The sequence below is a fragment of the Monodon monoceros genome, unplaced genomic scaffold, assembly GCF_005190385.1.
Source record: "Monodon monoceros isolate NGI ecotype Baffin Bay Population unplaced genomic scaffold, NGI_Narwhal_1 Super_Scaffold_18, whole genome shotgun sequence".
NCBI classification, from domain to species: Eukaryota; Metazoa; Chordata; class Mammalia; order Artiodactyla; family Monodontidae; genus Monodon; species Monodon monoceros.
The window spans coordinates 144,937,160-144,959,044 of NW_021703774.1; the positions used below are offsets into that span (position 1 = coordinate 144,937,160).

Consider the following 21,885-nt stretch of genomic DNA (forward strand, 5'->3'; position numbering starts at 1 on the left):
TCAGATCCAGAATCAGTGAGGCAGTTGGTGCTGTACACACTAGTTCTAAGTAGGTGCTCAACAAATGCTATGGTAGATGAGTGGACAGTGAGTGAGTGGATGAATCAGTGCAAGCGTGACGGGAAAGGGAGGGACCGGAGAACCAAGGCCACTGAGAAGACTTGCACTGGCCCAGGGAAGGAGGAGCTGCCAGAAACTGAGTCTGCCTGGTGGGAGGGGCTGGCAGGACTGGGTTAATGCACCCCACGCAGCCTTGAGTTGGGTGCCCTGCTTCTGTGTATCTGTCCTGGGGGTGTTTGTGAGAGGAAGGGGTTCCTTGTTCCCACTTTCTGCTGCCTCCTGGGACTCATTGATGTCGTTCTTGTTGGTTCACCCATGTTGACTCTGGGTTGGACCCCTGAAGTATTCCCTCTTTCTTCAGAGAAGAAGGTTTTTCCATCTGGGTGGGCCCCAGGGGACAGCCCAAGGCTATGGGTGACAATAAAGTCAGGGCTTTGGAGCCAGAAGCAGTTCAGGCCCTGTGACCTTAGACAAGGGCCAATGCTACCTGCCTCTCGGGGCTGTTGGGAAAGCTCAGCAAGGTCCCCTGTGTGAAGGGCCTGTGCGGTCTGAGCACACAGTGGCTGATCAAGGAGCTGCCTCCTCTGTCGCTCTGCCCATGCCAGGGTCTCCCCAGGGCACTGGGGGCTCCTGGCACTTGGTCCTTGTATCTGTGAATGAAGAGGGCTGCCCTGCCAGCTCCTGGCTGGCTCTGAGGTGTGGGTGAGGGTGCTTGGAAGGGGGGGAGGATGCAGGGCATTAATTGGGCTGGGAGAGGCGGGGAGGGGAGGTGCGGGTTTTGAGCGGTGAGGTTAATGGCCCTCGCGCCAAAGAGACAGCTTTAATGAGCTTCAGCTGACGGTGCCCTGAGTTACTGTGCGTGCTAAAAGGGTCGCGCTGTAAGAGTTTGATGTGGACTGTTTCCCAGCCCTGGGGTCAGGGGTCAGCTCCTGTCACTGGCCATTCAGGCTGGTCCTCAGTGACATGGTGCTAATTAACTGTGTGAGGAGCTGCCAGCCCGAAGTGGGGAGTGGTATGTATCTTGCTGGGAGGTGAGGCAGCACTAGTGATGCTGGGTAAGGGCTCTGCAGATCCCACAGCCTGGCCCTCTCCAGGAGCTGCTGGCTTCTCCCACAATGCTGTGGGGGGCAGTGGCGGGGTGTGCAGATCACCGATGACCCTGGGCCCTGGAGGGATCTTCTGAGTCTCCTTCTAAGGTATGTGTGGCAGGGGAAGCCCGTGGGGCCTACCTGGCGGGGACTCCTGCTGAGCATTGGGGTGGAGGAGGTGCTGACAGAGTAAGGGGGCAGGCGTGCTGGAGGCGTGGGCTGACGGGCAGGGCAGGGGCCTAGGCTGTGGAAGGGAGGGGCCCACTGGGATCGGTGCGCCCGGCTGAGCTGTTTGAGGGGGAGCCGTAGGGTGTTTGGATAGAGGAGTGACCTGGTCAGAGTTGGGTTCCAGTCAGCGCCATCTGAGAGTATGTATAGGGAGGACTAGTGAGGAGAAATCGCAGAAGGGGAGGCCACGGGCGTCGGGGTGGGGGTGTATGTAATAAGGCATGCGGGAGGTGGTGGTTAGTTCAGGGCCGGCAGTGGCCATGGGGAGGGAGGTGGTGGACGTCTGCCTTGCACCTACTGTGTGTCAGGAGCTGTGGTAGGTGCTGAACGTGCATTGGGAGATGACAGCCACAGGGCCCTGCCCCCACCCAGCTCACAGGTACAGTCGCCAGGATGGGGTGAGGGGTTGGCCCTGGGGACTGAGGAAGAGGTAGGGTTCCAGGATGGAGCTCTGGGCAGAGAGGGGGCTCGGAGGCTGTCCCAGTGGGCTCGTGGTCGGGGAGGGACGCCTCCTCCTGGGGGGTGGATTTGCCCTTGGGAGCCTGGTGAGCAGGGTGGCATGGAGCAGGTTGTAGGTGAGGGGACTGCACATTTGTAGGACTGCTGACTGGCTGGGTCAGCGGGCTCCGTCAGCGCTCTTGGCTCGGGCAGCTTCCGAGGCAGGGCGGCCTCCAGAGGGGACTGCTGAGTGGGCCTTCTTTCGTTTCAGCAAGTGGTCAGCACAGCACTCACATTATCCGGGGCGCTAATTTAATTTTCACACTCTCATGAAGGCAGGCATTATCGTTCCCATTTTACAGATTGGGAGGCTCAGGCTTAGTTAAGTGACTTGCTTGAGGTCACACAGGCAGTTGAACTGAGGAGCCAGGATTCAAACCCAGGTCCACCTGAGCACAAACCTGTGTTCTCACCACCGTGCTGAGCTAGGAGCACCTTTTTGGTCTTGGGCTTTGTGCTGCCAACAGAGATGGTGAGGAAGAAAACAAGCTCACATTCTCCCTTTCCCTCAGGTCTTGACAGTCTTCGGTAGCAGCAGCTGAGGAAGAAAGGGGCGGGGGCATCTCCACCCTTCACCCTGCTACAGTCGCCCTTGGAGCCGGGGCCCTAACACTTGGCTTCCGGCCTCCTCCTGACCCCGACAGTTAGTTCTGCACTGTGATTTCTGTTGGCTCTCCACCTCGTGGCCCAGGAAAATCCTGCCCATATTCCAGGGGCCCCCTCCTCTGGGGATCTTGCCTGGCCCTCCCACTGTGAGCGTGCAGAATACATCCCGGGACCCCAGTTATAGGTGATGATCAGGCCCTACGTACTTGACCTCTCTAAGAGCGGGGCCTGGGCCTCCTTCCCTTCTTTCTTTTTGGAAGTCTGCACGGGAAATGTCAGATTTCCCCTGTTGTTGGGACACAGAGGCCCCACAGACTGCTGGTGTCACAGGCAGGGAGAACAGTCGGAACCTTCCCTGGTGCCCAGCTGGGTGGTCTTGCCCTGGCCGCTTACCCTCTCTGCTCAGGGACTGGGGGTCCCAAAGGCTCCAGGTGAGACGGGATGGCCCGACACCAGGTGGGCTCTCTCAGAAGCTTGCTGCCCAGCACAGTTTGGCAAGAGAGCGGGCCGGCAGGTGGCAGGTGGGGTCTGGCCCTGGGGGGCAGTGCTGGCCTGTGGGCTCCCCTGAAGGAGTGGGGTGTCTATCAGAGTCCAGTCAGAGCACATTAGCTCTGTGACACGGATCTCATTAGCGCCCGTGAGAGGTGTCACTGCAGGAGAATCGTTGGTTCAGGGAGATGCTTGTACCAAAAGGAAGAAAGGACAGTGACAGCCTTTTCTCTGCCGCCTCCGCTGCCACGCTCCCTGGGCTGCCCGCCCTCCTCCTCGTGGGGGGGTGGGGTGCTGGCTAATGAGCTCGTCTGCAGTACAGCTCTGCCTTTCCCTCCTTGAAGTTCCCTGGTCCCTCTGAAGACCTCGGCCCGGGATTAGCACACACCAAACGCCAGCCCCCCTCTTGCCCAGCAGGGAGTTCCTTCTGATCACCTGCTCCTGCTGCTGTGGGCGAGGGAAAGAGGTGGGGTGAAGACAGAGCCACTGGGGGGCACCCTTGGAAGGCTCAAGCCCCTCTGCCTCCCTTGACAGAGTGACCATGCCCACCTCTCTGCAGTGGGCTCTTCCCAGAATTCCCATCTTCTCCTCCCCTCCCCTCCCCCATGACATCTCCTGCCCAGGCAGCGTCCCCATCCCTGTGGTGAACCCTCCTCCCAGGGGGAGAATGTGGGGACTCTGGCCAAGGGTCCAGCAGGTAGGATGTAGACCCGATCTGACCTTGGGCTTCCTGGCTGAGCTAGGGGGCTTCAGAATCAGCCAGAGCCCAGTCTGGGCTTTGGATGACCTGAGGGTGGTGAAGAGTTGATATGAGGCTTCTGCAGCCATGATAACCCTGTCCCGGAGAGGCAGACGGGTGCCTCACCCCCTCCCCTCTGCTTTGGCCATATTCAGGGCTGGGAGGGGAGGAGTCAGCACAGCTGCCTTATGAGGAGGCGTCAGAGACAGCTGGAGTGTGCTTGCTTCCCCAGCACTACCACTCCCCTACACCACCTCCCGCCTCTCCGCCCCGTCCAGTTCTTTCTAGTGTGTCCCAGAGAAAGTGAGGAACCAGGGGATGGCCAGCCACAAGGAGGGTTAAGTCTCCAGGCATTGACAGGGCCTCCACTGGCCTGCCTGCATTAGTGCTCAGGGCTGCTCAGGGCTGCTCACGCCTTCCCCCCTGAGCTGGCACCCTTGGAGTCCAGGGACATCTGAGGAACTGGTCCTTGCCAGATACCAGGCTCTAGTCTTCAGGAGCAACTACAGATGGAAAAATGGATGGACGGATGGATGAGTGTAGGGACAGATAGATGGAGGAGGTTCTGGTGTATGTCTGTGTGAGATGCGCTGGGAAGTACAATCTTTGTTTCCCTACCTTCCTAGCCCCAGGCCTGGCTTGGCCTCCCCTTGTCTCTCTCTGTATCTCCTGTCAAACCATCGCAGACGTAAATGACAAAGAAATCAGAAAGACAGATCAATGCTGGCCAAATTAGCACTTGCAGATAGACTGTGCGGGGATGTCAGCGCCCTGACCCCTGGTGATCTTGCAGCCTCCGCTGCTGATATTATGCAAATTGCATCCATCTGGCAGGACCTGCGTGCTGGCTGCTCCTACTCAGAGGAGTAATGGGCTGGGGGTGGGCAGGAGTGTTGGAGCAAGAGTTGGAGTGAGTGTGTGCGTGTGTGTGCATGTGTGAGCATGTGCTTGAGTGTGTGCGAGGGCGTGCGGTGCCCACCAAGCACTGGGCGGTGATGGAGTGATTGACAGGGCAGATAAGGGGCTGCATTGGATTCCTTTGGGCTGGGGGATTAGGAGCAGCCACAGATGGGAGATAACCGGACTTCATTTCAGTTTATTTTCCTCCTTATCCCCTCTCCCCACCTTCACTCCCCGAAAAACACAGTCTCTGTAGTTTGTGTTTTCATCAATATTTGCAAGTCATTACCACTGGTTTAAGGTGAGAGACAATGTCAGGGCCCAGACCAGGCCAGCCCTTCCCCCAATCCTGTACAGGTCTGGTACCTTGAGAATTAATACCTAGAGCAGTCCAGTCAGCCTTCACTCCACCGGTGTTCACGGCATCCCCTCCTTCCAAGCCCACTGTACTCAAGGGACGATCCATACCTCATGGACCAGCCCTACTAACTTACCTTATCTGACCTCAAGCCACCTGACAGTCCTTAAGCTGGGCCCCTGCCCCTCCCACCTGAAACTGCTGTGTGACATTCCTGCCCCCAAGCTTTGGTTCCAGCATTGGTGCTTCTGCCCCTGGTATCAGCTGGGTCTCCTGGGAGCTGCTCTTTTTTTCTGCAGGGCTCTGGACCCTTCTTCACAGCTCCTTCTGTCCCTGACACTATTGACCCAGCTGGACAAAGCGAGGCCTGTGGCCTGTGGAGCAGGGAAATTGTTTGGTCTGGTCTGAATCCGCCATCCACACCTGTATCCTTCCACAAGATTTGCTGAGTGCCAGATGTAGTACAGAGGACTTTATGTCTGTAATCTCATTGAATTCCCAAACCCTGTGAGATTGGGTCTGTCACCTCTACTGTATATAAGGAAACTGAGGCTCAAGAAGGTTGTCATGCACCCAAGGCAGCAGGGCAAGGAAGCGGGAGAGCTAGAATTTAAACACACATCTCTCTAGGGTCAGAGCTCTTAACCACCAAGCTCTCCTGCCTCACTGCCATGCCACCAGCCGCAGACACTCACACATCGCCACGCCTGGATCTGTTTAAGGGAACCACCCTTGCACAGTAGGCAGACAAGTTCCTTCAGCTCCTAGCCTCTGAACACAGACCCTGACCCAGACCAGACCCCCTGCCGGGCTGAAACAGCCGAACCAGCCCGAAGGGGGCAGGATTCAAATGCATCTTGCCCTCAGGAACTGTGTGTCTGAGACAGTTGGGCTGTATCAAGAAGGACACACAGAGGACAGAATGCACCCAGCGGCTGAGCCAGCCCAGGGATATGTCACAGCACGTGGCATCCAGGACCCTGCAGCTCAGGGAGAGGTGCTGAGCTGCTCAGGCCAGCCAGCTGTGGCTGAGGGAATAGCTGTCCCAGGAGCCCCGCCAAAACTGGGTCCCCGCTGTACCCTCCCACCAGGCAGGGTTGGGAGCTGGGAGTGCTGGGGACATGTCCGGGGACATGTGTGCAAGGGGAGCTTGTCCTAATGAGGAGAACATGGCTGCTAGTTAGGCGAGGGGCGGGCGGGGAGCCGCAGAGCTGATTGAAGGCAGGGGCAGGGGTCAGACAATTAGGCCCAGATCCGGCCGTTTGATGTGAGTTCTGAGGCCTCAAAGCCTCCCTTCAGCCCGCTCCCTCCACTCCCTCCTCTCCCTCCTCTCCCTCCTCTTTCCTTTCTTCTTCTGCCCAAAGGCAGGAGGGATGGAAACGCTTACTCTCACTGTTACTATTATTAAACTCTGCAGCAGGCCAGCCAGACCCCAGGACTCCTGCCCACAGGGGGCACCCCAGGTCCCCAGGAGGCTCCTTGGGCCCCAGGGGGGGCATCTGGCCAGAAGCCAAGGCCAGCCCGAGGACAGGGACGATATGAGTCCTAGGGCAGGGTAACCCTGCTTGCTTCTCTTGCTTCTGAGGGAGTGAATAAGGTTGCCCAGTGGGGATTTGGTCCTGGAGCTGCCGGGGCCACATCCCAGGCCCGCTTAGACCATCACCTCCAGCAGCTGCCTGGTTCTTTCATATTCTGCCCTGGGGGTTTGGGGGTTAGGGCATGGATCATTCACACTCATAGCCCGTCACACAAATCTTTGTCTGCAGCAGTCACAGCAAAACCTTGCCCCACAAGATAAAGATACATAGGGCCACATGGCTCCACAGTGCTGTCACAGTCGTACACCAGAGCAGGTCCCCACCCCCCATATGAGGGCCACACGTACCATCACAGGGTCCTTTCACCCACAGGGTCTTGCACAAAAGCCTTGACTGTCTCTGGTGGCAGGGCTCTGGGAGCTAAGCCCCTCCCCTGGGGTAGCTGGGAACCGCAGCCCAACCTGGTATCTAGGGTGGGTGGGTACCCTTCCAGTTCCCCATCCTAGGTAATAAGCCTTGAGAGCTGGTACTGACCAGAGAGTGGGAGGAAGCCAGACTGAGGCGGGGGTGGGGGGGCAGTGGGTAGAGGGAGGGTGGGAGCAGAGATAAATGTTAGCTCATTTCTTCCGTAATTAGTTACTCCCTCATCCCCGCGTTGTAATTGTGAACAAGCTGTAATGTTTAATTAGTCTGTAAATGAAACCCCAATTTCATAATGGCCTGGCTGACAGGGCTAAGTGAGCAGGGGGGGAAGCAGAGGGGAGGTAATCGGGAGGGCCTGCGGGGGGGGGTGGGCAGCAGGCTCATGGGCTCACCTCCTCTCCTCTTCAGCCCCAGCCTGGCCTCTGTCAGGGGAGGCTCTGTGACTGATCCAGTCCTTGCCCTCCTGCCTTTAACATCCTCTCCACTGGCCCTTCTTACCAGAGAAAGGAGAGGGAAGAGAAGGGTCCTGGCATCCTCCTTCCTCCCTCCCTCCCTCCCCTTCAATTCTCTGGTTGGGATACCACAGTCACAGCCCAAATTAGATGCTTCTGGTTGGAGAAGCTGACTCTGGGGTGCCCAGGCCCTGTGACCCCAGCAAGGATGATCCTTCCTCCCTAGGTCCAACCTTCCCCCTCCCCAAGTCATCCTGCTAAGAGGCCCTTGCTTGCTTGCCCCTGGACTTCAGGATCTGGCCCTACACCTCAAGGAGCCAGTGATTGGCACAGGACTGGCTCCTCCCTCTGCAGTCCGACTGCTAAACGTAATCAGCCTCCGCGCGCTAGGCCGGCACCCCAGGCCAGACGTTACTCTCGGTAGTTATCTCCGCAGACTGCGATGAACCGGAGCTGCCGCAGGGGGGAGCCCCCGGCCCCATCGCGGCCTCATCGGCCTCTGCCTGTCTCCGCCACAGCATCCTCGCCGTCTGCACGCGCCCCCGCCCCGCCTGCTGCAGCCATAAATCTCAATTTACGAGGGCGGCTCTGGTGGGGGAGGGAGGCAGCGCCGCTAATGACGGCTCCTCAGCCGGATTTTTCATGTTGCACAGTCATAAATTTTTAAGAACAGCATGGGCAGCACGTTAGCGAGTTATCGAGGCTACCTCCACGCTGGCTGCCTAGTTCCAAGAGAACAGAGACCCGGTAGGGCAGAGGAGGCATTTAGGGCAGGGGTGGGGCCCGGCAGTCAGGCTAGCCTGAAGGCAAGGGTAAGGCTGGGCCAAGCAGGCAGGCTAGCCTGAGCCTTCTCACAGGGCGGGGCAGTGCTGCCAGAGCAGCTCCCAGCCAAGGACAGGCGCATGGGCGGGATCAGGCATGTGGGCACACAGACCATGGCGTTGGGAGGCGCTGAAGGATGCCTCTGCTCCAGGACTTGACACCATGATGGACGGAGAGCCTGGAGACACATGGATTTTCAAAGTGGCCACTTTGAATAGAATTACACACCCCTGATCATGTGCACAATGAGGTCTCTGCCCTGGCAGAGCTACACTTGGTTCGTAAACAAGGTGCCTTTTAGGGTTGTCCTCAAGAACTAGGGTCCCTGGAGTCACCAAGGGAGATCCCTGGGGAAGAGACCCCACAGAGGGGTTAGATCTATGGATATGCGGGAGCCAGGAGCCTGGAGCCAGGCTGACCTCATCCTGGTTACGGCCCATCACTTCAGGTTGTGTGGTCCTGGGTAAGTCATTCATCATCCAGGGCCTCTGTTTCTTCCTCTTTTAAACGGGGCTGATGATGGCTCCTACCTCTCAGGCTTACTGTGAGGCTTACTATGAAAGTACTGTAACACCCTGCGAACAGGTTAGCTCGTTCTAACCTCGTCTATTTAGATCTCTGGGGAAGGATCTCCCCAGAGAGAGATTCGCTCTTGTGCGGTCATTCACTCAGCAGGTGTTTGCTGGCATCTTGTGGGTGCCCCGTCCAGTGCTGGGTTTTCAGAGGTGAGGCAGGTTCCTTCCTGGGGGGTGATGTGAGCATTGTGGCCGAGGCCGTTCGGTGTCCCCAGCCCTGGCCTGCCACGGGCACACCTAAGCCTCCGGGTGCTAAGGCCCACACTGGCCCCCTCAGAAGCCTCCAGGCCAGATGCTCACCTGAGTTTCCTGATCTGTGCAGTTGAAGGTTCATAATCTTGACTGCCGCTCCGGTGTCACAGGCGCAAGGTCAGGCAATTGTATGTCACTCAAGTCGGCAGAGGTGGTGTGAGTGTGTGCTTGTGTCTGGGTGTTCAGGAGGACTCTGTGCTAATCCGCCGGGACAGATGCTGCTTATTCAGGGAGAAGAGTGCTCCTTTCTCAAGCCTCTCTCCTCGTGCCCCGTGCGCGGCAGCACAATGCCCTCCCTCATTTTCTGGAACCTGCCATGCCTTCGCTCACCTCAGGGCCTTCCCATGTGGCTTTATTTTCCTTGGGAGCCCCCATTTCCACGCTTGGCCTAATCAAGTCCCGCTCCTCCTGCAGAGCACAGCTCAGTTTCCTTTTCAAGGAAGCTTCCCCGACTCGTAGCCTTGGTCAGCGCCCCTCCTCTGTGCACTCCCCCTTTGGAGCATCCCATCACAGTCCTCATTAAGAAGTTTTTTAATGCCTCTCTCCCCCACTAGATTGTAAGTTCCCTGAGGGCAGGAATTTATGTCTGTTTTGTTCAGCTTGTATCCCCAAAGCATATCATAGTGTCTGACTCTTGTGGATAGACAGTGAGTAAAATGTGTTGATTTGAATCGAGTTAAATTGAGCTGAGGTGGCCCGGCCCACCCCTGGGTGCCAGGGCAGGGGGAGGGGGCTAGGGAAGTGCCTGGAGCTGAGGTGGTTCCCATTAGTCCTCATGATTAATTCACAGCCACACTGTGATGGAGTGGACTTGTCCCCAGTCAGCGCCTCCGCTGGGGCCCACCTGTTAGCGACAAACAAACAAAGGGGATAAATAATACATTGGGAGCTGAGCCAGGCAAGGCAGCGGTATTGAAATTAATAGGGATTAGCTGAGCAGCTTGAGGATGAAATATTTACCAGGTGGGACTGGGCTCAGGGAGGGCAGCCCCCCTCCCAGAGTCCCCAGGCATCGCCAGGCCCTTTTCCAGGGCATCATTGGCGGGGTGTACGGAGCCCCAGCACCACAGCTTCCGCCCCCAGATGTCTTGGTTCAGGACAGGCTGGCCAGGTCACTTGAGAGCTCAGGTCCCAGCCAGTCTCCTGGCACAGCAGGTCCTGAGGAAATGAAGGTACTAGGAAGGAGTGGAGGTGGGGAAGGGGCCGAAGCCACTGGCACGTTGGAATCTGAGGAAGGGCCGTGACTGATTTTCAGGGCCTGGGCCTGTCTGCGCTTCAGGTGGCAAATGTCAGGGCTGGAGTAGGCTCACCTGTGATCTTGTCCCTCCACCCTTCCCTCTTTCTTTTCCTCCAGTCCTTCCTTCCCTACACTTAATACATATTTACCGAGGGCCTCTGTTGAGGTAACCTTAGTGCCCCCAAAGGGTTTGTGGTTTGACAGGGAGTGACAGAGGCAGTCACATGGAGGAACATGGGTGCTGTGGGAACACACAGAAGGGGTTCCTAACGCCTACATGGGGGCGCAGGTAAGGCACCTCAGGAAACCACAGCAAGCCTCCATCCCTCAGGATAGACGAGGGGGGGCACTCCAGCTGAGAAGTGGGGGAGGAGCTTCCCAGGCAGAAGGAAGAGCACGTGAAAAAACCCATGAGGGAGAAGAGCCAGAACTCCGCGGTCCAACAGGAGAGTGGGAAAGATGAGGCCCGAGGGGGACACCTGGGCAGATCCCCAGGACTTAATGTAGAAGTTTGGATGCTATCCTGAGAGCAGTGAGGCACCGTTGGAAGTGGTGGTGATGGTTGTCGTTTTAATTATTAACTCTTATTAAACTTTTTACTTGGAACTCATTTGACATTTGCAGAAGCCTTTCTTGCCCATCTTTACCTAGTGTTAACATCTTACCCAGTCATAGTACAACTGTCAGCACCAGGCCATTAACATTGGTATTACTTTACTGTTAACTAAACGAAAGGCCTTATTTCAGTTTCACCAGCACTTCTACTGATGTCCTTTTTCAGTTCCAGGATCATTGAAGGGGTTTAAGACAGGCAGTGAAATGACCAGATTTGTGGCTTAGAAGGACGCTATAGAGGAGATTGGCTGGGGCACTGATGTCACCTGGATGAGGGAGGGTGGTGCCCTGGACCAGGATGGTGGTAGTAGGAATACAGGTTTAGAAACTATGGGAAAATATATGGTAAATAAAGCTTAGGGGTGGATAAGTTTGCCCAGGGAGAGTGCAGACAGTAAAAAGGGAAGAAGGCCAACGACCACTCTTAGCAACACCCACCTCTTAGGGGTAGTCAGGAGAAAAGGCAGGCGCGGACAGGGGAGCTGGAGGAGGGTAGTGGAGAAAAGGTGGTGTCACTGAAACCGAGGGAAGAGTTTCAAGGCATGACTCAGTCCACTGGGTTGATCTAAACCTGAAAAGCTTCCATTGGACTTCAGCCCCATGAGGCCATAAGGATGGTTAGAGAAAGCAGTTTGGTAAGGCGCTGCTGGGGGAAATCAGATCACAGGGTAGGAGAGGAGGAAATGAGACCTTTGGCTACGAAAGGGAGGAAAGATGGGGTCTTAGCCACATGGGAAAAGGGAAAAGGAATTAAAGGGAGCTTGTTTTTAAAGATTTAATATATTTACATGTTTACATGAAGGAACCAGTGCAGAAGAAGCAACTGAAGCTATATCAGAGAGAAAGGGGGTTACTCACAAAGTAAGACCCCTGAAAAGGCAGTCGGGTTAGACTCCAGAAACCAGGTGGAGTGGGGGGATGGGCTTCAGAAGTGACATCAGGACAGTTCCTCTCTTGTATCAGGATGAAAGGCGAGGACTGGCACAGGTGCAGGGGTGTGGCTTCTGTGTTTCCTGTGAAGTAGAAGATGAGGTTGTGTGGGTGAGAGGGTCAGGGCAATGTTGGGGGTAGGGAGTTTGAGAGTTGTGGAAAGTAGAGAAAGTTGGACATTGAACTAGCAAGAAAGGGAGAGAGAGCATGCACACTGATCAGGCACATAGGAAATGGGGCGGTTTTATACACCCAGCTGAGGTTGATGACTATGATTTTATGAGTTGCGTGAATCTGTAAGGTTTCAGTTTTCTCTTGTCACACTCAGCCCAGATGTAAGCGTAGAGAAGGCAGTGTTTGGGTTTTTCCAGGCAAGGGTGATGGGAGAAAAGGGGAGCAAGAGAGTTGAGACGATTGGCAAGAAAGGACTAAGATGATGGACCATGGAATCCAAGCTCCAAAGCGAGGTGTATCAGTTATGTTGCTAGGACAGAAACTGCTTGGTATGTACCCAATGGCCATTGACCTTCTTCCTCACTAAATAGAGACCCTGGATAATTAGGGGCAGCAGGGGGTACCCAGTTAAAAGACTACTTTTCTCTTTTAGTTTCTCATACAGCTGGATATGGTTATGTCTCTGAGTTCTGGCTAGTGAGATAAAAGGAAAAGTGTGTGGGTCCTCCAGGAACAATACTGAAAGGGAAATGACTTAGCTGGAAAGTACATTATTCTTGCTTTTTCCTTCTTCCTCTTTCCTAAAATGTGGACGTGATGATTGGAGCTTCAGCAGCCATTTTGGACCATAAGATAACCTGGAAATTGGAAACGACATGCTAAGAAGGGCAGGGGAGAAAGAAGCCTTGAGTCTCATGATTTTGTGTTGCCGTGGGACTTTGAAAAAGTCAACTTAAATTGCAAGTCAGAGACATAAAAATCCTTTCTCTGTAAAGTTGTATTTTCTTCCCTCTGTTTTCACCTGGGTTCCCACCTAAACTTGACTCTTTTAGCCTTTATGATAACATGGCCTGTGTCCTGAGATACAGCAGGAGACAATTTGAGCAAATTTTTGTTTGTTTGTTTTATAAATTTGTTTATTTTTGGCTGCGTTGGGTCTTTGTTGCTGTGTGCAGGCTTTCTCTAGTTGCGGCGAGCGGGGGCTACTCTTCGTTGAGGTGCACAGGCTTCTCATTGTGGTGGCTTCTCTTTTTGTGGAGCACGGGCTCTAGGCACGCAGGCTTCAGTAGTTGTGGCATGCGGGCTCAGTAGTTGTGGTGCATGGGCTTAGTTGCTCCACGGCATGTGGGATCTTCCCGGACCAGGCCTCGAACCCGTGTCCCCTGCGTTGGCAGGTGGATTCTTAACCACTGCACCACCAGGGAAGCCCTGAGCAAATGTTTTAAGAGAGCATAACAAGGGTTACCAGCTTCCTAGCCTGAAATAGCGTCCTCATTGCCCTTTGCCTCCCTTCATTTGTTTTGTCATTCTCTTTCCTGCCTTTACATTCTGTATGTTAGTAAGCTTTTGGCTACAAGAAAAAGAAAACCCAATTTAAATCTTAAATAGTAAGAGGGTTTATTCCCTCACAAAAGAGGTAAGGTGATCCTAGGGTTGGTTAATTCAGCATCTCAGCAATGTCATCAAGGACCCAGATTTTTTTCCATTGTTCTGTTCTTTTATCTTCAGCATGTTCTTCACAGGCTAAGTCCCCTCAAGGTTGGAATATGGCTTCTGCAGTCCCAGACATTATGTGCAGACATGAAAACGTCCAGCAGAATATACAGGACTATTTTCCCCTCATGGTTCTCTTCGTGAGAGTGAAGAAATTTTCCTTGAAGGTCTTTCAGCAAACTTACCGTCATATCCCAGTAGCCAGAACACTTGGCCACTCCTAAACCCATGGCTGGCAAGGGGGTAGGGTCCCCACAAATGGCTCAGACCACGGAGGTTTCCCTTGGTCAGGGAGGGAGGAGTGGGCTCTGCCAGCTTCGCAGAAGGGGAGTGGCTGTTGGGTAAGCAGTCAAAAGTGGACGGGGAAAAAGGTGAACACAGGAGGGGGATGTATCTGGAGATATTAGGGATGTAAACAGTTTCGAGGTTCCAGTGAGATGAAAGAAAAAGCATATTATCATCAGTAACTGGGAATACTTGAATTTAACATTTCAAAGGTAGAACAGTGGAGGATGTTAACAAGGTGGAGTGTGTGACTGTGGAAATGGGTGAAAATAAGATATAATGGAGATGGTTGTTGGTGCTGAGGTCAAAGAACAAGAAGCTGGCACCAAGTTTCTCAAAGGACAGGATGTAGAGGCTGTGACAGGCAGGGCTCTCAGGAAGGAGGTGGCCGTGGTCTAGATTGATAGCACGTGCTCACAGGAAAGGCCTCAGATATGCTGCTGGCACATGGGTCTGGGGCCAGGTCACAGGTGCCTGGGGCATACACACAAGTAGCCTCTCCCTATCCCTGTGTCTCCATTTTGGAAAGAATCTGCCCTGATTGGTCAGGCCACTCTGGAAGGGTGTGAAGCCCTGTCACCTTCCTGTTGGAGCCACTCAAGGACCCCCCAGAAGACAGTCCCACAGGAGACCCCAAGGGACAGGGTCAGGTGGGAGCTCGGTTGGGGCAGAAGTGGCTGCCAAGTATGGCAGAGGTGCTCAGCTGTTCTCAGTAGCCACCTCTTCCCCTGTCCCCTCCCAGGCCAGGTCCCCTTCACTTTGCCTTAGGTTATCAGGCACTTTTATCTGTGGCGTTCAGAGCCAAGAGGAGGGCAAGGCTTCTTGGCCCCTCTACCTGGATGGGGCCTTGGCTGGGGATGAGTGAGGGGAGGCGGGGACCCGTTGTAACGGCCAGAGCAGCCGCCCTGTTACTACGGCGTATTTCACTTTTAATTCTGACATATAACGTAATGATCTTTTTTAAGGCCCGATGATATTATCTGCCTGACTAGATTATTGAGTCTTCATCACCTCCAGATAAATTTATGGCCAGGACGAGGCTCAGGATTTACCATCAGCCAATAGAGCTCGATACTCTAACAAGGCGTGTAATAAGATATACATATTTAATGACCCAAAGGGAGGGGCGCTAATGGGGACCCAGAGTGAGGGCAGTGGTCCGCGGGCCGGGGCTCTGCCCTAGGGCTGCCATAGCTGGAGGGGCGTGGATGTGGTCTTTGCCCCGTGGTCCCCAGCTCTGGTCGTTCTCAGGACTGCCTCGGTCTCCTCTTTGTCAAGCCCCTGAGGAAGAAGCACTAGGGACAGTGTCAGAGCTGGGGCCCAGAGGGCATACACGCGCCCCACTGGGAACTCCTCTCCCTGCTTCCGGGCCTTGGAGGGGTTGGGGTGTCCTTAGACCTGTACGTCCAGGCCCCTGAGCATGAGGGTGGGCCCACAAAGGGAGGGAGTGCCGGGGCTATGTGCCCAGCCCGCGCTGATGGTGACGGATGGTTTTTCATTACAGCCTCTCAGGTCCTGCCCGCGCCCTGTGTGGAAATTCTATTTATTCCCTAATTTGTAAAAATTCCCTCTTTATCTGATCCCAATCAGGGCGGGGTAATTGGCTCTCTGGGGCAGCGGCTGGGGTCCTTGATGAAGAGCTATGTGGATGTACCCAGCCCGGCCCCCGCCCAGCCCGCCACCAGGGCCCACAATTAATAATGATTTGCAAATGGCAGACAAGCAATAACACAGAAAGATGTGGCATCCACGCTGCCTCTTCATTTCCTCCCCTCGCAGATATAAATGGCCACAGAACAAAAACCCAGCACTATAAATTCTGGAATTAGTTATTCACTGGGATAAATGGGGCCTGGAGCCACCAGCCCCTCTCCCGCCACCCTTCTTGCCTACTTTCCCCAGTCCGAGCCTGTCCCCAGGTGTGTTCCTGAGCCTGGCCCCTGGCTCTTCTGCGTCTTTGGCTCCCAGCTCAGTTCCCCAGCTTCCTCTTAGACCCTTCTCCACCACTCTAGCTGCCCCTTCCTGTGTGGCCCAGAATTGGGAGTGGACACACCGGTCTGTAGCTTCCTCAGCCTCTGCCTCTTCTCACTGACCTCTCTGGCTGCCCAATCTGGCTCCTGTCCCCACTCTGCACTGGGGTTTAAATGAAGTTGGTATGTCCTGCCAGGCCTGGGAGTCTGGACCTGGGTTAGTCTTGGGTGTCTTCTTTGGCATTCGGGACCTGTCCAGTCATTTGCCTGGCCATGTTTGAGTTGGGCTCCTGGTGGCCAGATGTCCTGTTAAGTGATGCTGTGCTTACTGGTCAGGCTGTTGTGGGCTGTTGGCACAGGCGTTTCTGGGCACTGTGCCCTCTCGGCCAGGCGCATCCTCTCCCCGCCCCCCAAGTGGCTGTGAGCTGGCGGGTAATGGGCGTGTAATGGCCTCATTTCCATGCCCGGCCTCCAGAAGCGGCGGTAAGTGTTTGATTGCCTTAATTTCCAAACACATCATTATCCCAGCTTTACCAGCGCTTAATAAACACTTTATGAGGATTTTTTTAAAAACATCTTCGGTCCGCATACTTCTCCGAAGTGATAAACTCTAATTAAGTCTAATATTTAAAAATATGGTAATGGTGAGTTGTTTGAATAAGTGGACTGCATTTCTGTAATTTCATTATTACGTAAAACACGCTAATTATTTGGAGCGCGCTTATTACGGAGAGAGAAATCGCCTGCTAATCAAGATGAAATTGCCTTTTCCCCTTATTGTGGAACCACCGTCATCCTTCACCATCAGCCCTGTGGCACCTCCAGGCACCTCGGTGGGGTGGAGGGGGGATGCGGGGAGGGGTTGGAAGAAGGGGTCACTTTGGAGTTGAGGCTATAACGGCCTGTCTGGGGGGAGGGGGAGGGAGCCGTGGGAGCCGTGTCAGTGGGGAGAAGGGAATCTATGTCTGGAGGGTGTGTCGGGTGGGCCAAGGTCACCCTGTCTGGGGGCCCAGGGGACTCTGGGGGCCACATCTGGGACAAGGAGCAGGGGTTGGGGGATATCAGGGTATTTCTGTTAGAATAACAATATTATTATTGGATATTATTGGAATAACGACACCAATACTACTAATAATAACTAACCCAGCCACCTGTTTTAAGCACTTCACAAATAAAAACTCATTTCATCTTTTTAACAACCCTTTGAGAGAAGTAGTTGCTATAATTATCATTATTATTCCCATTTTAGAGGAGAAGAATCCGAAAACAGAGGTTAAATAAAGTACAGTAATTTGCTCAAGTTCACACAGTTACTAAGTGATGGAGGTTGGATTCGAACCCAGAATCTAAGGATATATAGGGGCCCTCTGCTGGTTTAGTCCTAAATTCCCTGCCTTGGCTTCCTTTCTTCTGAGTTCCTATTTGCTGTTGTGCCCTGAATTGCACCCAGCCATGGCCTGAGATGCTGGCCCCCAGCACCGAGTTGCCGATTTAGCAATAAAAATATAGGAACATCAGTTAAATTAGAATTTAAACAGATAAACAGCAAATAATTTTTTTAGCATAAGTGTGTCCCATGTGGGGCTGGGAACATATTTGATCCGGCAGTCCCACTGACACTTGGCGCTCAGGCACACTGCTGCCAAGGTGTCCTGACAGACAGACAGAAAGAGGTGGAAACAAGATGAGGTTCTAGAATGTCGACACGCGCCAGGTTCTTGCTCTCTTTTCCTTGTCATGGTTCCTGCTCCTTGTGCTGTTCTCTCCACCCATCTTTGCTCTGTGGGCTCCGGCCCCGTTGCTCACCAGCACCTGGAGATCACTCATAAGGTGTGTTGCCAGGCTGAGCTTTTTAGGCAGGAGGCCTCAGGTTGTGTCTAAGGCTTCCTTTAGGGCACACTGCCTCACAGCCCTGTAAGGTCAGCGGCTTGTCACCCTGCTGCTCCAGGTGTCCTCTCAATCTGGTTTGCCTCTTTGATCATTTCACGTTCATTCTCTTTCCTGGCTCCCACAGATCCATGTGTGGGGATGGTATATAAGACAGAGGCATCGTTTCAAAAGCATGGGGCAGGTGTGGACAGTTTGATCAATGGTGACAGGACAACTGGCCACCCACTAGGGGAAAAATAAAGTTAGATCTTCTACTTCTCACCACATACAAAAGTAAATTCCAGACAGATTAAAAAATTAAATACAAAAAGTATTCAAAGAAAATACATGATAGTTTTCTAATAACACTGGGATAGAGAAGTCCTGTTTAAGCAAGATATAAAGCCCAGAAGCCATAGAAGAAATGCCTGATAAGTTTAGCTGTCTCATAGAAGTCTCAAGACTTAATACATCCGAAGGTACGTTCATCACTTCCCCAAACCTGCACCTTCTCTGGTTTGCCTCATCTCAGTGAGTGGCACTCAGATCCTAGACGCATCCCTCCTCCAGCCCTCCCAGTCCCCTCATTAAGTCTTGCTCATTCTATTTCCTAAAAATCTCTTGCCTCCATCTGCTTCTCCACATCACCAGTATTATCTCCACCTCCATTTCCACCGCCACTGGCCTAGTTCTGGGCTACCATTTCTGGCCTGGACCAGAAATACATAGTAGAGTCTGCTAGTTGCTGTCTCTGCCTTCCGCGTTAACACCTCTAATCCTTGAAAGATAATTCTGAAACACAAATCGGGTCCTGTCATGCTCCTCCTCAAACACGTGAGTCTCCCCATCATTCCCAGAACAGTGAAATTATAAGCTCCTTAGTCTGGCGTTCGGGGCTCTGCAGGGTTTCTTCTAGATGGCCACTGCTGACCTCGCCACCTTCATCTCGCCGCTCCCCTGCCTCTTATTCTTCATCATCCCCCACCTGCTCAACTTAAATTTGTGGGGCACACTCCACATTTCCCCTCCAGAAATGTGCCTGTGCTGTTCCGTATGCTGAGAACACCTCCCCACGTCAACCCCAACTTGCTGGCCGGCCCTCTCTGCATGTTTAACTTCATCCTCCCAGGAACCCTTTCCTGAACCTTGGACTGAACAAAGTGCCCTTTTTTGTGCCTCCTTCTCTCATAGCACTGCTCACACTGCACCTCTTATAGATGCGGTCTCTGAGCTCCTCGAGGGCAGGGAGCTGCAGTCTGCAGCCCTGTGGCCCAGCGCGGCCCTGCGCAGCCGGCACACAGAAGGTGTCAGTGTGTATTTGCTGAATGAATGAGTGCATGAATAGATGGCCTTCCGAGAGCTTCCTTGGGTCCCTTCCCTCCTGAGGGTGGCCCTGGCCCAGGCTCTGCATCCTGTCCTCTACCGTTCAACTCCCAGACAAGTGCAGCCAACTGGAGCGTGTCAGCCTCAGGTGGTTGCCCTGTGTGTGTTCTCGCCGGCTGTCCTAAGCGATCTGAGCCACCCTTCCACTAGCAGCTGTTCTGCCAAGCAGATATTTGACTACCCTTGGTGCCAGCCAGCAAGCTCATCCTTTGTTAGGTGCTGGCCCCCACTCACCTCTCTGAGGGGTTTATGCAGCCGACCCCCCCATTACAGCCTTGGCAATGTAAAAACATGAAAAATTAATTCCAACATTAAAATTATTAATGCCCCCCAAAAGAAGAGGGCAATCTTGTCACGAGTTGGTGTTCCTGCAGGAACATAAAAACAGGTTAGTCTTCTAGAATTTGGAGGTGAGGAAGACCTACTCTTGGAGGCCTCCATTGTGGGCACAAGGCTCCCTGCCCCCGACCTCAGAACAGCCTCAGGCTGGCCTCAGTAGCTCAACGACGTGCCACAAGGTGGGGCTGCTGACCCAGATGGCCCCAGAGCTTCGAGCAGAGGACTTCCTTGGGAGGCTCACCCCGTGCTCTCTCTGAACTTATGGTCTATTAAAAGCCCAGATTTGTCTCTGTGCTGATCAGTGGGTTGCACTGACTCTTAGGTCGGCTTTCAGGGCTGTCTTCCCCAGTCTGGGTCTCTCTTCATTGTGGTGGGCCAGTTGCAAAAAGTTAAGACTCCAGAATCCCCAGTGGACAGGCTCAGTAGTCAGAGTTTGTGGCGCGAGTGACAAGTGGTTTCACCAAGTGTGCTGCTGGCCCCTGTGTAATCTGTGCCACAGATTGTACAGTATACACCTTCTCACCATTGGGTCATCCAGAAAACTAGCATCCTTGCCTTCCCTTCAAGAAGAGAGGAGGTATTCCAAACACAGCATGTGCAGACATGTGGGTATATCACCCGTTCAGTCCTCCCAGTAACACTGAGGTAGTATCTGTTGTCACCTCTAGTGAACCTGAAGTTTGGAGAAACTCGGCACTTGACGCAGGGCACACAGCCAGTGGGCGAAGTTAAAACTACAAACAGGTCTGACTCCAAAACCCACTTTGTCATTTTCAGAAAACATAAGTGGTTCCTTGAGGTTGGAATCCGGGCGTTGGGAGTAGAGAGTGACGGGGGTGAGACCAGAGATAGCAGGGATCTGTTTTTTGCAGGGCCTTTAACTTGAAGTCATAATAAGGAGTGTGTAGACTTGAAAGTAAGGGCAGGGGAGCCACTGAAGGGATTTAAAGAGAAAAGAACGTGATCAGATTTGTGTGAGAAAGATCACTTTGGCTGTAAGAGAATGGATTAAAGGGAAAAGAAAGAGGACCAGCTGCTGTTGTAAGAGCAGGAGATGATGGGGTCTGGACTGGGAAGTGGTGCCAGAATGAAGGGAAGTAGATGATGAGACAGAGAAGAAGATACAGCCTGCAGTTCACGCTTGATTGGATTTGGGGGGAAGGCAGGATGTCAAGCTTGAATCAGGTTTCTTCTGGGACATTTGGGAGTGCCATTCACTGGGATGGAGAACATAGGGGAGAGAAGGAGCTTGGGGGAGAAAATCAGTTCACTGCTGGACGTTTTGAGTTTGTATAGATACTTAGGACGAGATGTTCCAGAGGCGTTTGGATCTGTGGTCTGGAGCTCAGGAGAGAGGCCCAGATAAGACAGCAATTTTCAGAAGCTCAGGATGTGGATGAAGCCATCTGGCATGTAGAGTGGGGAGAGGTCAGGGGCAAGACTGGGGCACATGGACCTTTGCCCAGCTCCAGACAAGGCACAGGTGGGAAGTCAGTGCTCCCCCACTGGATGGCTGGTGGCCTGGGGGGAGGAGCTGGGCACATTCACTTGGGCCAGGGGAGGTAGATTGAGCAATTTGTCCAGCAATGAGGGAGGAGCCAGATGAAGTCAATAGAAAACTAATTTTCTTTTCTGCTGGAAGAAATGAGGTGTGTGGCCGCTGGGTAATTGCAGATAACGAGGGGACTTATTCTTAATATGCACAGCGGCCACGGTCCCCAGAGTGCCGGAGACAGCAAGGATCGGAGGGGCCCTGACAAGGCCAGATTTATTTGGGAAGAAAATCACCTATCGTAGCCCTTTCAACGGTGCCGTGACAGCCCCTGGACCCTGTCATAAACCCTCCCCACTCCTGAGGCCCACCCCTCCTGCACAGCCATTCCTGCCCCACTCCCCTTCCTGTCGACTACCTAGCTCCTCCCATCACAGCCCCCTCCCTCCACCCTCTACCCCCACAGCACAGGCGTGCACACTAAGGGAGACAAATGACGGGGCCTCAGCTGAGCGGGGCGCTTGTCCGGCCCATAAACCATGGGGATGGGTCACGTCTGGAGTTGCCATGGCCGCCACTACCCACCCATCTGTCTTCTCACTGTTCCGCCTCACACCAGCCTTCATGGCTTCCCGAGCACCTAGAGGAACAAGGTGTCCCTGCGCCTGGGTCACCTGTCCATGCCCACATCCACTGTAGCTACATTCATACTGAGCTCTGAGAGACAGGACCCCGTGTGACTTGTCTGGCCTGACCTAGAGAGCTCGTCTGCCGAGCGCCAGGTCTGCAGAGCTGGTGTCTGGCTGATGACACAGGGCCTGGCCTGACCAGACTCCTCCCACTCCCACAGTCTTTTTCTAGCTCTGGTGGATCCCCTTTCCTGGTCTAAGGTCCTGGCAAGGGCAGGCTGGGAGCTCAGTGCAAGGGGTTGGTCCTTGACAGATGCAGGGGCCTCCTGACCCCACCTTGACCTTACCACCCCCACACCTGATTATGACATCGACCTACTTCTGCCACCACAGCATCGACCCCACGAGGGCAGTGGCAGCTGAGGTCCTGGTTATGGCAC

General features: G+C 53.9%; 1 protein-coding gene across 5 annotated transcripts in view; it reads left to right on the top strand.

Moving 5' to 3' along the window:
- The window catches only part of ERI3 (ERI1 exoribonuclease family member 3), a 129,367-nt gene that overhangs the window by 105,685 nt on the left and 1,797 nt on the right, over positions 1–21,885 (top strand). The gene's annotated exons all lie outside the window — the stretch shown is intronic.